This window comes from Culex quinquefasciatus, chromosome 3, assembly GCF_015732765.1.
Source record: "Culex quinquefasciatus strain JHB chromosome 3, VPISU_Cqui_1.0_pri_paternal, whole genome shotgun sequence".
Taxonomy (NCBI): Eukaryota; Metazoa; Arthropoda; class Insecta; order Diptera; family Culicidae; genus Culex; species Culex quinquefasciatus.
In genome coordinates this window covers 113639678-113654952 of record NC_051863.1, presented here as the reverse complement: position 1 = coordinate 113654952, position 15275 = coordinate 113639678, and positions in this window count along the sequence as shown.

Below are 15275 nucleotides of genomic sequence, written 5' to 3'. Positions count from 1 at the left end.
TGGTGAGTCATCCAAAACCTCTTTTACGCAAATGGACCGACGTTTTACTTCCCCATCCGATAGAAGGCCAGGAGGATAAGGCGGGAATCGAACCCGCGCCCCATAGCAACTTAGGGATCGGCAGCCGAAGCCGCTAACCACCGCGCCACGAGGACCTGCATAAATGGAAAATTATATATTAGTAATATTTTTAACTATCAAAAAATCTAATAATAAGTTCAACAACAAGTTTGTTCAACTTTTGAAAAATCACTCAGTGCGAATGAAGATTCGCAAACATTTTAAACTGCAATTTCGAGTCCCAAAAAGGCTCAAGAAACGATTTTGTATTTGTAGATTGAGGTAAAAAATTTAAATGAAGAAAAATTTCCTTAAAACAATGAGGTTACTTAAATTTACATTTCATTGAATTTGTATGAATTCATTGTATCTGAATTCATTAAAAAGAAAGGTTTTTTTACTTTTCTTTTTAAGTTATTGACACAATTGGCTAGTTAAAAAAATCCCGGGTCCCGGGAATTCCCGGGAAATGGCAAAACTCAACTCTCGATTCCCGGGAAATTGAAAATCTCGAGAGTCGTCACCCTCTAAGTGCAAGAAAATTTGTGAATTGTTGTACTGTTTGCTTGAAACAATAAAACATTTGGCAAGTCATGAGAATCATAAATAATTTTTCAGGTATGAGCCAAACCAGTCGCATTTGATTCGGTTAAGGGTTCCACAGAATTTTTATTATTTTTATTATATTTTTTAAATCCGACAACCCTATCAAAAGTTAAGGTTACTTAAGTGATAGTTGTGTACTTTTCCAAAGGCGAATCTCTTAAAATCTAAACGAAACCATTGTTCGGATCTCTTCTTGATATATTGTTAGACAGCAATTCCCCACGAAAACAGCATTATTCGAAAAAAAAGTTCTCCGATCGGGTTCAAATTTTTTCTGCGGAATCCTTGGCCGTAGACCCGTATTTTTTTGTTTGGCCATTAGGGTGACCTACGACGTGTTAGGGTGGTCAAAAAAATGGCAATTTTTGTCGATTTTCGCAAAAACTATAGGCTATAAGGAAAAATAGTTCAAAGTTTCAAATATCTAGCCTAACATTTGAAAAGGTCAAATAAAAACTTAAAATTCTCCCGTGATCAAAGAGCCTATGCCTGAAAATATTTTCATCGGATTCCTCACAAAATTTTACATAGCATTTAAAAATGGTGAAGTTATGTTTTCAATATTCCGAGATACGATTTAAAAAAAAATAAAAACTGAGTTTTTCGACGCGCTGCGCTAAAAAAAGAGAGAATAATGAAATTGGCAAAAAAAAATCAAGACCGAGCCACGTAGCCTAGTGGTAACGCTCCCGCCTAGTAAGCGGTAGATCGGGGTTAAAATCCCGGCTCGGACCAACACAACTGGTGATCGTTTCTCTTCTGGATTCTATTGCTTAGTAAACGGAAGGTAGTGTATCGTCACAAACTGGCCCTTATCACGACACCTTAGGAAGGCGACCTATGGAATGTTAACATTAACCCTAACATGTTAACATTTAAGTTGAGAATGAAACTGCCACTGAAACCGCTTTGTAAATGCCGGCCCCAAACTTTTCAAGGGGCTCAGGAACTGGAAAAGATTTACTTTTTTACAAAAAAAAAATCGACTTTTTTCCCTTAAACTGCGATAACTTTAAAATTTCAGCGATGACCTATACATGTTTGGGTACCAAAAATTGCGTATTTCAATTACAAAAATTTTGACACATCGTCAGTTGTGTGCTATCTAGATTTGATTGAATTCAATAAAGTAATAATAATAATAAAAATCTTTTGACATAGACCGTTTTGGTCGAAAATGAGATAATGATGACGTTTTGCTATACATAACAAACACTAGAAAATGCTTTAACCCGATTTTGGAAACTCGCTTCCGTTTCCCGGATATCGCAATACACACTTGTGACATAGACCATTTTATCATCAAAATGATCGTGCACACTTGTGACACGTCGTACATGTTGTTGGAAAATGCGAAAAAAAATTTCTTGATTTTCACAAATTTATGTTGATATACACGTTCTAAAGGCAATGCAATCTTTTGTTTTTGAAAATATACTGATTAGGTCGGTTAAACTATTGATTTGAGCTTATTTTAGTTTGTATGGAAATTCTGTGCACACTTGTGACACGTAGTACAATTTTACTTTCGAAACACACTTGTGACACGTGCTTTTCAGATTTTTGATTACATAATTTACTGTACTTTTAAGTGGTGTAACCAAATTAGTTGAAACTTGGAGCGTTTGTTAAGCGATAGTATACGAACCAATTGCTTCAAAAAGTTTGGCTCTACCATTCACAGTTTTGAAAATATTTATCATCAAACTCTAAAAATCGATTTTCTCGAAAAGTACTAAATGCCCAAGTAACCGCGAAGCACTAAATAGCAGCATTAAATCAGCATTATATTGGCATTTAATACCAGCAAATAATGCTTCAAAACATTTAATCAGCACTTTTCCCTTGAGAAATATTTCAAGTGGCGCACAATGATGCCGGTTTAATGCTTCGCCGAAAGCTCGATTGAAATGTTTCCCGTATCGATGGGTTACTTTGTTGATAAACATCAAATGCTTTGAAGCACATTTTCATGGTCGTAAATGGTGATTTAATACCAGTTGTAATGCTGCAAAGTTTTGGTACCTTGAAGCATTCGCAAAGCTTATTTACTACTTCAAAACATTCCAGTGCTGATTTAGTACTGAATTAATACTTCAATTTAGTGCTTGTGGTTACTTGGGTGGTCGTTATCACAAGATAGCACACAGCTGACGACATGTTAATGTATAGGTCATCGCTAAAATTTGAAAGTTATCGCAGTTTTATTGAAAAAGTCAATTTTTTGCCGATTTCGACTTTAAATAAAATTTGCACCAGCCTAAAAAAATATTTTTTTTTCGATCATGATTCGATTATCCTAAGTTCCATACAAAAAAAAAACAAATTATTCGCTCTACAGCAATGCCTTGGCGTTCTCGATTGCGAGATTCCTACTCGAAACTAGGAGTCCGAAGGCTTGATTGTTGAGGCAATTGCAAACCTCTTTTTAAACCTAAGCTTCCCTCCACCCCGGGATTCAAACTGACGACCTTTGGATTGTGAGTCCAACTGCCTACCAGCGACTCCACCGAGGCAGGACCCAGGGAGACGACTCCTACACCTGGACTGAGCTAACGACCTAACATTTACTTCCCTGTCCGACGGAAGGCGTGATCAGACAAATCTCGTCTCAAAATTTGCCACCGGGACCTTCTGGGATCAAATCCAGGCCGACTGGGTGAGAGGCAACCACGCTTACCCCTACCCCACGGTCCCATACTAAGCGTCGAATAATTTAACTTCGGATAATCGAGTCTGGATTGTACAACAAGATGATGACGTCGTCTTAGAAAAAAAACCCGAATTAATCCCACCTGGGGTGAGATAGAGCCTTTCTTACAAAAGGAAGTTAACGGCAGCTGATTTTTTTTTCAAAGAAATAGCAAAATAAAGAATGGTCCATTCATAATACAATTCGAAACTAAACCATATTTTTTCATATAACTGAAAAGCGCTGGTTTTTGCCCCATTTGCCATGGCCGGTTGTAAGCTGTGCTCGCACACAAGCATTTTCGATTTTTAAATCAGAACACATTGTTTTTGAGACAGAGAATTAGCTCACAATTTGCGATGTTCGTAATGTTTTCTGCATATCGCTAAATTGTTCGTATTCTCTGAGTGTTTTTGCACTTTTCAAAATATCAAGAATTAACGAGAAAACAAAATAATTCCGTCTTGCTCCAATGCGTTAAAGTGGTTACAAAATGACTAGCAGAAAGTGTTTCAACACCCGAGAATTTTCCGTGTTGTAAACAACGATGTAACGGTAAAGCCGCATAAATGATCTTGAAAGCTTTGAAACGCCTACTGTAATTCACTAACCTGTCATTTAGGCGTTAGGCAAAATTGTGAGCTTTCAATAAGTATGCATGAGTATGTAGTCTGCATTTAGGCGTTTTTGGGATTGGGAAGCATTCAACGGCTGAGCGCTCGGTGGGACTTCACTACGACAAACGCAAACGTACCGAATAAACCACCTTGGTGCGCTGGTACGATGAACAAAAATACTAATACACAAAAAGGCTAGTACCGAAGCTAGAAAACCAAACCCGCGATGTGCGTTGTCACTGGCACATGGGAAGCTTGGACGCTTCCCAGAAATTCGTTCGCTCAGAGTTCGATCAGAGAATGAGCAAAACAAAAAAGAAAGACAAAAGAATGAGCATGAGGCTTCAGAACAGATAGCTGCTTGCGTCTAGTTTGCGTTCACTGAAGCTTAGCATAGAAAATAATGATAGGCGATATGTGATGAACGAGCAATCGATAAAGCAACTTGCACTAAAAGGGGGTAATCTAGTATCAAAACTCTGTACGCGCCAGCATCACGCGCCAGCATTGCTCGCGTCTGCATGTGAAGCTCAACTTGACAACTTGTCGACGACGCGACGGAAATCGATCGTCCATGATTTTTTGCAAATTTTTCGAATTTATATTTCTCGAGAAATGATTTGAGAACGAAGCTTGAATTGGAGTCGGAGCCAAAAGCAAACACTATACCTTTCTTTAGTAAGAAAGGCAAAAATGGAAATGTTCTAAAATCTGAACGGTAAATCCGAATGAGGTCAAATTTGTTTCAGAACATCGAGTATGGTCTAGATTATGATGTGGAGAAAAAAAATTAGATAAAATGCCAAAGGAATAGTTTTGGCATTTGGTGAATGTTGGCTTTTACCTTTTTTAGGGGTTTTTCCCCCTCACAGTGAATTAGTCCACAAGCTGTAAATCAAGAACCACATTACCGACGTGGATGAAAATTTGGGAGGATGTAGGGCTGGAAAAATGCAATTTTTTGGATAAATAAACGATTTAAATACTTCAATTTTCGACCGAATTTTCATTTGAAAACCGCCTGATTTAGTGAAAACACACTCCGAGTCCCCATAAAAAATGGATAAATTCAAATTTGGTATGGAACTGGTTCAGGTTCAGCACATCCCCTTTCAAATGCGCCCAAGAGAGCTTAAATCCATAATGTGGGCTCTGAGAAACCCACTACCACAAAATTGAGCACTTTTTTACCACACACGGACGTCACGCGTGCTCTACAGTAAATTAAGCGCCAAAATTCGGATATTGGAGGTAGACCAATTCTGTCATTGTCAATCGATCGGGCGACGGAAATCGATCGTCCATGATTTTTTGCAAATTTTTCGAATTTATATTTCTCGAGAAATGATTTGAGAACGAAGCTTGAATTGGAGTCGGAGCCAAAAGCAAACACTATACCTTTCTTTAGTAAGAAAGGCAAAAACATGAACCAGTGAAGGGAAAATTTGCAAAACTCCAATTAAGTTTGATTTTGAAGAAAAGATAATTTCTCTGCCAAAAAAAGTTTAGAATAATAAAGGCTTCGTTAAAGTGCTTAAAAAAATTTTCATGCCGAATTTTCAAACAAAATAAGCAAAAAGTCTTACAATAAATGCTAAATACATTATCACAATGTCACATTTTTTTCAAATTTCAATGAATCCACAAAAAAAAGGTTTAAGTGTTTATCGATCTGTTATCCAAAATACTTTTATTTATTATTTATAATAGAGTTTTTCAGCCGGAGGCTGGTTCAACTCATCAAAAAAAAACTAAAATTTGTTAAATAAGTAAATTTAAAAGCATTTTGCATAAATAAACAATCATTTGTAATATTTTACTATCAATTATACATACTTTTTATGTCCCTCTGTTAGTTATCCTTAAAAACGAGTATCTTGGCTGATTTTGAAAGCTCTCCGAATAATCAAATCTTGACTTAGTTTGCCAAACTTGTTTGATAATCCGTAACAGCACCAACAGACAAAAAATCGAAAGACCAAAAATGAACAGTTTCCAGTGCGTAATCAGGCAACGAACTCGCTACCACAAAGCTCATCGTACCCTGCCTGCGGCCAAACCATCGAACACCAACACTGTGGTGTCATGACGCACAAAGAGTTCGGTGTTTTTTTCCAGAGGCTTTCCTCCGCAAAACCAATGAAAAAACGCGCCTTGCCATCAGAGTCGTAAAAATATAGATCCACAGTGAAATTTTCTAATCTCTCCTGACGACTTTCATCTTTCTGCCTCTGTTTGGTAATTTTTGGCCACCCTTCGGAGCGGACTGGCTGTGTTCCCCCCAAAGGGACAGTGTCAAGGGATGGTTGAAGTGCGGTGGCCAATTCTGGCATATTCCCCAGAGAGAAGGGATGAAAAATTTCCCACCCCAAATCGTAATTTGTCATTGACTTGTCGCCGTTAGCAAACAGTACGTGTTGGAGAAAAACAAGCGTGATTTTACTCGAAAAGGGAGGCATTTTTTTGTGAAACTTGAACAAAATCTCAAACACAGCAATAATGATCAATTTATAAAAATGAAAACTTTCTCACCCATCGAAAACCCGCAGTACATCAACCAAGGGTTTAGCTCAAGCTTAAAGAAAACGATCTTTACAAATTGCATTACTACACCCCATAGTCTGCATCAATAAATTTAATTGCCAGGGCGATAAAATAAGATTATAACGACATAAAAGTTCGCGCGTCGCAACCCTTTTTTCATCCTCGCAGCTGCTGCTGCTGCTTCCGCTAAAGTTTCGCTGTGACCTAACTAAGCTCGCTAAATAAACCACATTCTCACACACACACACACACACACACACGCCCGTTACAGACGAGAAGACGAAACTTTTCGCCATTCTTTTTTCACTTCTTGTGTCTTTGACCGAGTTGCGAGAGCAAATCCTCCTCCCGGAAGTGAACCATTCTGTGGTTCCTTCGCAAAGTCAAGCCCATCACGTCTTTGCTTGAGGGGAGAGACTTGCGCATAATTTTGGCGGAGCTGAAAATAAGGGGTATTTTAAGTATGATTGTGAATCGTTTCGTTGTAATTGGGCAAGCAGCAAAGTATTTTAATCATATATTTGCTCTTGAAATTTTATGAAAGTTCCCAGTAATTTTTATCAAACTTATTCATTTTGTAAGCAATCAATAGTCATTTTGTAACTTAGGAAAAGGTATCGAAAAAACCTGTGTCAAAACTTGAAATGACGTCAAAAAATAGCAAAAGGCAAGACACTAGCCATTGGTACTAGCAATAGTGGCCAAGGCAAAGCGACATGCCCCATGAGCCGCGAGGTTTGTAGAGTTTCGTAAGATAATAACTAGAGGGTGACGAGCGGGAACTCCCGGGAAAAATATCCTGGAATATTGGCTATTTTTTAGACTCTCGATTCCCAGGAAATTTAGTCGAGACTCTCGGGAATTTTAGTCCTTATCAATTTTGAAGCAAAAAATTGAAAATCCAATCATGACATAACGTGACATAAGAAAAGTTAAATTCAGAACACAAAAAATATGGTCATTTCGATTCCACCATTGCTTCTTTGATTTGCAAATTTAGATAGCGTAAAATTGAAGTTGTAAAAAATCCTGACATTCACACGATCACTATATTGGTGATCCCAAAATTTACTTAAAGGATAGCAGTCACAGTTTTGAAATGAAAAACCAAAAGTAATAGACTCCTCTTCTCCAATGTTATTTAAAAATTTGGAGTAATTCAAAATTTTGAAATGCATCAAAAATAAATTATAATACTTTGGCATTTTTATGTTTTTTAGGAACGCCAATTTTTGATAATCAGTACAGTTTTCCTTATAACCGTAAATATTTCTTTACTGCTAATTAACAGTTGAAACAACAAAAAACAACCTTCAAATGACTGAGAAATCACCGAATGTTAATATTTTTTTTTAATTTCAATTAGCTCAAGAAAATTCAATTACAATTTAGAATCGAAAAAAAACAGTGCAAACTAACAAACCCTTGAATAGCACATTTGGAAAACCTTTTCAACAAGTAGAATGTATTTATAATATACAACTGAAGAAGTGTTATACAATTATGCTAAAAAACTAAATTTCTCGGGACCCGGGAAATTCCGGAAAATTGCAAAATTCAACTCCCGATTCCCGGGAAACTGAAAATCTCGAGAATCGTCACCCTCTAACTATAACGCTTCTTCGTGCAAGCGATAGAAATGATTTCTTTATGTCTCAAGAACAACGTGAATGCAAAGGGACTGCAGTTTTATGTTACCCATATCAAAGAGCTTTTCAGAGGGTACCCCATTTGGCACAATGGACATTTGGCATAACGGGGTTTCAAGAAGGACGTTTGGCATAATTGGTCCAAGTCATCAGGGACGTTTGGCATAATGGACATTTGGCATAATGGACGTTTGGCATAACTCGTTCAAAAACCATCTAGGACGTTTGATATAATGAGCGTTGGGCATAATTATTACCAGATTTAATTTTTGTTTTATTTTATAAGTATTTCTCATTTTCACGAATGAAAATGTATTATTTATTTACCTTTTTTATATAACTTTTAAAAGATTATTGTTATTTTTTTCGAAAAATTAGGTATCTCTATATTTTTTCCCCAATAGTAAATTGTTTCCTTTTTGAATAATTCACAATAAATCTTTTTAATGAAATTTGGGTATTTTTAATGAAAATTTAGTTTCAAGTAAAAAATATCTCTTGTAAGCTTTACATTTTCCCCTTTCAATTTAATTAGCTATAGTATTTTTTGAATAAAATTTTTCTTTCTTTGATATGAAATTTAACTTACAGATGAAAAAACCTCTTCAAATCTTCGACAATTGAGCTGTTATAATGCATTTTTCCCTTCTGTTGATCATAATTCAACTTGAAGAAGGAAAAATCTCTAAATAAATCCACATTTTTCCCTTCTTTTTTTCGAATTCAATCTAAAGAACACCCAGAACTGGGCAGCACTCGTCCGACACGAGAGTAGCGGTAAGATTTACAGATACAGAGAACACAGTTCTAGATGACCGAGATAATTATGCCCTCGAGTCCATTTCAAGAAAAAGTTCATCTTTCAAAACAAAATGTGTTGTCTACGGGCATTGAACCAGGGACCATTAAAAGAATAACTCAATGACTAAACTGCCTTGGGCACAACAGCTTGGTGACACAGTAATAGGAATGTCGATGTATGACCCTTGTTGAAGATTTACTGTTTTAATTCATTAATGAAATTAATTGTTTTGCAGATTTCGATTTTACTTTTCTATATTTTGCAATTAACTTTTTTATGCAATTTTCCCATATTTTTCATACACAACATAAGAAGGGAAATTCTCTTATAGACGTTCTCTTAAAACATTTCTATCATTTTTGCACATTTTTTCTCTGTTGCTCTATTTTTTGCAATAAAGTTGTTTATGCAATTTTCCCTTCTTGTATTTATTTAAAACTAATCTTAAAGAAGGGATAATTGTTCCAAAAAAATATTGCTAATTAAATTTATTTTTTGAATAGAGGTAGGTGAAAAATATGCGATTGTCAAACATTTAAAGAATGGCAAAATGTGAATCTTTAAAGAGATTTTTCCTTCTATAAGTTGAATTTTATATAAAAGAAGGGAAAATTTCATAAACAAACTCAATTGTCAAATATTCAAAAAGTTTTTTTTAGAGATTCCCTTCAAAAGTTGAATTTAAAATAAAAGAAGGGAAAATTTCATAGCAACTTCTTTTAGATTAATAATAAAAGAAGAGAAAATTGCTTTAAAAATACTAATTGCATTTCTTTACAAAAGAGCAAAATGAACATGCATTCTTCAGGTTGAATTAAAAAAAGGAGGGAAAAATGAAAATAGTATAAAATCTTCATTGCAAAATATTTTAAGACTGGCAAAACTTACATCTCTTTGTTAGTTGAATTTAAAATAAAAGAAGGAAAAATTTAATACAAAAAATTAGCTGCAAAGTATTTCAAAAGGAGAAAATTCTTAATATTACATGACACCCTCTTAAAAAAATTTGAATAAATTTATGAAAAAATGCATTTTAAAGCTTTATTAAGAAAAATTCCAAAAAGGGGAAAAATTAAATCTATTGAAAGAAAATAGATACTTGATTTCTTGAAAAAAATCATCTTTTAAAGTAAAATAATCCGTTTAGAAAATAGGAAAATAAAAAGCTATACATTTTTATTCGTTGCAAAAAAAAAAATAATTTGGCAAAACAAAAAAAGCTAGCAATAATTATGCCAAACGTCCATTATGCCAAATGTCCATTATGCCAAAAATCCTTGTTGGTTTTTGAACGAGTTATGCCAAACGTCCATTATGCCAAATGTCCATTATGCCAAACGTCCTTCTTGAAAACCCGTTATGCCAAATGTCCATTATGCCAAATGGGGTACACCCCTTTTCAGATATGACGATGAGAACAAAATCAAATCAGTTCGGTTTACTATCGTTTGTTTCATGCTGTTAAAGCAATCGATAGCATACTAAAAATAGTCCAGCATTATGCCCATTGAACTTCAGTCTGTAGTAACCTTCACTATATCAGCATCAACCCCTGGGGCGATGTTCCAACGGCCTGCCTCTTCCGCTTCTGATATGTTCCTGCACGACTAATCTTGAATTCATCATCAGCACACACACACACACACTCATATAGATGCACTGCCACTCCGTAGTCAAGAGCGAACACGCGTCTAAAATTAAAATACAAAGCAATATTCGTGCTCCCTAAAGCAGCCCTTCCTCCCCAACCAAAATTGTGAAGTGAACCCCTCTGCTGAATAGTTCTAATAAAACACCACCAACCTTCTCTTCTGCCGAGTTCAAACGACGACGTCGACGGCGAAGGTTTTCGCATTTGCAGTGATTATAATACACACACTCGGCTGAGTTTTTTCTAAAAATAACTCCAAAATACGGCATTTTCAAAGGCACCGACATGGATAAGAAAAACCACTTTGTGCTAGGTTCTTCCTAAAAATAGTTGGCCCTTTCGACAAAACGCCCCCTCCTCCCCCCCATCATAACAATCAATGAGTCACTTCCATGCAGAACTTTGGTGGACCAGCAGTGTGTCGAGCTTTTATCGAGGAAGGATGTAGATGAGCTTTCCTGTGTGCGCTCGAGCCAAAGCCACAGTTTTACCCCGCTTGACGGGGGCTTGGGACCATAAAAAGGGCTTTAAAAATACATGCTCCTTTTGGTCACACCCTAAGAACTACGCTAGCGACCTCTTGAGCGCACCACGGCAAAACATGAACTGACTTTTCCCCCCCAATGACTCTTACATATCCCATGGAAGACATCTGAAGTGCCTTACGACTGCTGCTGAACTCAGGAGCACCTTGCTGGAGTGGTCCTGCATGGACCAACTTGTGCCAGCAACCAGCTGGTAGAACGCTGGCTGAAATGGTTGTGGAACTTAGTTTAGCTCAGGTGAAGAGAAAGTATTTGGACTACATGGGGTAAAATTTACACCTTAATGAGCTTTTTCGTCTCTAGTCCAAAATTGAATTGAATTCACCAAACTTTTATTTTGTCTGCCTTAGAAAAGAATGGTACAGGATTTGCTTATGAAAAAAAAAAACTTCATTTAGTAGATTTTGATGAGTTGTGTCAAATTGTTGAAAAACTCATGGTCGAAAAATTTACTCGGCCGAAAAGCACTTTATTGATCGCATTTGTAGGGACAAATATCGACTGATGACTCTAATTTTTTCATCAAAACATGCAAAAATCAAAAGATCCTCAAGTTCTCAATTCAAAAACTTTAACAACAGTGTTATTATGCGTATCGTTGCATTGTGCTGGATTAAGTTAATCATATATTGGGACCATCCATAAACCACGTGGACACCTTTTTTGGAAATCTCAACAAGCCAATTTGGAAATTGGTGCGCTGGAAGTGAGGACGCGAAGTCGTGATTATTCAGGTTATTATTTTTGTGTTCTTTTGTGTCGCTATTCGTATGGGGTGAGTGCATAGTTTGTAAAGGGAGCGCGTGGTCGTAAAAAATATTCGGAGTGAAAAGTGATTTTTAGTGTGCCTGTTGTCGTGAATTGTGTGTGTCGCTTGCGGGCGGTGGGATAACGTGCTTGCTTGACAGGATCGATCGTGTTTTTATGTGTGCTATCTCTTGCTAGTCAGTCTTTCCTTTATTATCGTTGATCGGAGGGCACGCCGCCGGTTGAGTTTGTCGTAGTAATTGTGTTCCAAAGTAACAGGGTGTTAATTGTATTTCCTACTTCAGTCGATTGCGGGTGGTGAGGCCATGCTCTTGACTTACTGAATTATTTGTATCTTGAGCGTCATTTTCGTTGAGTAATTGGTGTTTTTTATGCTTTTGTTATTTTAACCAATTGTTTTGTGATTTTCTAAGCCCTTCCTATATCATCGTTGATCAGAAGGCACGGAGTCGGGTAAATTGTGTATAATTTTTTCGAATAAGATTTTATTTTTTATGGTGAAAAAGCCATTTCTATATAATGATAGAAAGACGCACTGACATTTTGGATCGTCGAGTCAATAGTGGAGCTAAATAATTTTGTGTGAGTGATTTTGTATGTTAACCAGAAAGACCTTCCTATAGTTGTGGTTTGGTTGAGCGTTTTAGCAGAATGCATTACTGTGAATACAAAGAGACGAGTTGTTCCTTTTAATTCCGCTATATATTTTAATATCTTGACAGATACGTATTTCGTCTACTACTTGCAGACTTCATCAGTGTTCTGTTCTCGACTCGAGTCGAGAACAGAACACTGATGAAGTCTGCAAGTAGTAGACGAAATACGTATCTGTCAAGATATTAAAATATATAGCGGAATTAAAAGGAACAACTCGTCTCTTTGTATTCACCTTCCTATAGCTTTGTTGCTCGGAAGGCTCGCCGACGTGTCTGAAAGTCCTCCCCATAGCATCGTAGCTCGGGAGGCATCGAAAAGCCAATACCTTATCCTACTAACCCAAAAAAAATAATAATCACGTGATGCTTAATGGAGATTCTGTGGATTCAACGGTCTCAAGCGGTATCAACAAGTATATAGCGAAAAACTATGTGCTTGATGAGTCTTCAACTTCAACTATCGGACTAACATTCCTCCTTTTCGTTGAACTGCAGGCTTCTTGGGAGGGCGCCGGTATTGACTAATAAAGTAGGGATCTTCAGAGGATAAACAGTGAACGGATGGTTGGCTCCCACTGATCATTTTTGATTCATTGTTTAACTTCAGCTGATCTGTCAATAACAGAATAGCAGCTCATTGGCAGTCAACCATGCTCATGCAATCTCAACAAATCAATTTGGACTTAAGGGTTACAGCCATTTTAAGGTAAAAAAAATGCATGTTTAAAACTTAAATATCTCGAAAATGCGCCACATTGCATTTAAAAGCGGAGATCAAGCACTACAAGCGCTGACAAAACTTGAGATATCTTCATTTAAAAATATCTTATTTTCTAGGGAAAAGACGAAATTCGAAAATTGTCCAACTATATGTTTTTTTTAGTTTCTTGTAATTTTGTTCACTGAATCCGAATCTGCCCTCAGAAACATCAATTTTTGATCATATTTTGGGTTTATATGATACATTTTCAAATTGACTTGTCATTTTTTGTATTTTGGAGCTCTCAAAGTGCCCCCAACATCACTTTTCTCTAGAGGTAGGCAAAACCGCTCTTTTTTAGGAGCCGCTCATTTTTATTCGCTCATTAAAAAGAACCGCTCTCTAGAACGGCTCTTTCGCTCTTTTTCAAAACATGAATGAAAGGGATATTTTTTTAAGAATGTTGTGATTTTTTATGCTATTTTACATCGGAATTATATAAATTATTTTTCAAATAATTTATTTAACTAAAAACGAGAAGATGCCGTTGAAAACCATAAGTCTTAGCGGTCCCTATGTCAACATTTCTACTCGAACCTAAACGTTGGAACAATTGAATGGCATCATGGCATCCAAACTTTATTCTAGGATTTTGCAGAAATTGCTTTATATTTTAAAATTGCTCTTAGCTCTGCCAAAATTGAACTAATGCTGATATTTAAAATTTTAATTTCAATTGGGTACTAAAGCCCTATGTAATTTTTTATGTACAACGGTAAAAAACACGATTAAAAACCATTTCTGATCACTTTTTTTCATTTTAACGCAAAATTTTTTTTTGTCAAGACAACATTTTTTCGATGGATCAACTATGGTCCCCTTGGAAAGAGCTGTCAAGTAGGAGCTTTTCTGTCAAGAAGGACCGCGGGGTTAATTTTTCAAAATTGATTCAAAAATCCATTTTTAACTCTTTGTGGTCTTGCAATGGGTCATTGTACTCAGAAAAATAAGCTTTATCGCTGTAAACAATAATATCAGCAATCTAAGCTTCATTTTAGGACCCAATTTGTGTTTTTATTAGAATTTAGCAGTTCAGAGATTTGGAGAACCTTTCAACTGAGATCAATTTTTAAGCCTTTACAGGGAGGGTACATATTTCTATAATGCTGATATTTTATTTAGAGAAAATATTCTGTTTACTATTTCCTACATTCTGATTTGATCGATTAAGTCTATAAACGCTAAAGTTTGTTTAGGCAAAAGGATTGAATTCATTTCCAAACTCTCTAAGCTATTTAGTAGATATTTGGTAATAATTTACAACACTGAAAAAAAAATAAAAGTACTGACTTCCTAAATTCTAGGAATTTTGGCTCCTTTCCTTATTAAGTAACCCAAAAAACCCGATTACTAAATAAGGAAAAGAGGCAAAATTCCTAGAATAAAGGAATTTGGTACTATTTTTTTATTTCAGTGAAGGTAATGAATTTTAAATGATCAAATTTGTGTTTAGGTAATGTACGATCAGTACAATGAAAGGATTCTTCATTTTGTTTAGAAAATCATTTCCTTTTGACATTTCAAAAAACAATAGAAAACTGAAAATATGAGCTTGAAAATTATCAAGTTATGAGTGTCTTTAAATATATATTGATGAGAAAGTTGTTAAAGACACCCCGATGAAATATGACGATTCAGCTCTGAAAATTTTGCGAAATAGCCCCTCTTGTTGGTGCCTCCGACAAAGTAGCTTGGATTTGCAAACCCAACAACTTTCTAGAAAACAAAAAAAAAATCCTGAAAAGTTAGATTTTTAAAAACCACCCTAATTTTCAACTAAACCAAATTTTGCCCCCTCAAAAACTCTTCTGAAGCCAATTTTTCGGAAAATCAATTTTCTACTTATTTCTGCGATCTGGAACACTGTGAACTGCGTGTAAACTCAAACCCCGATGGTTTGACACCAATTTTTGTCAAAGGAACGG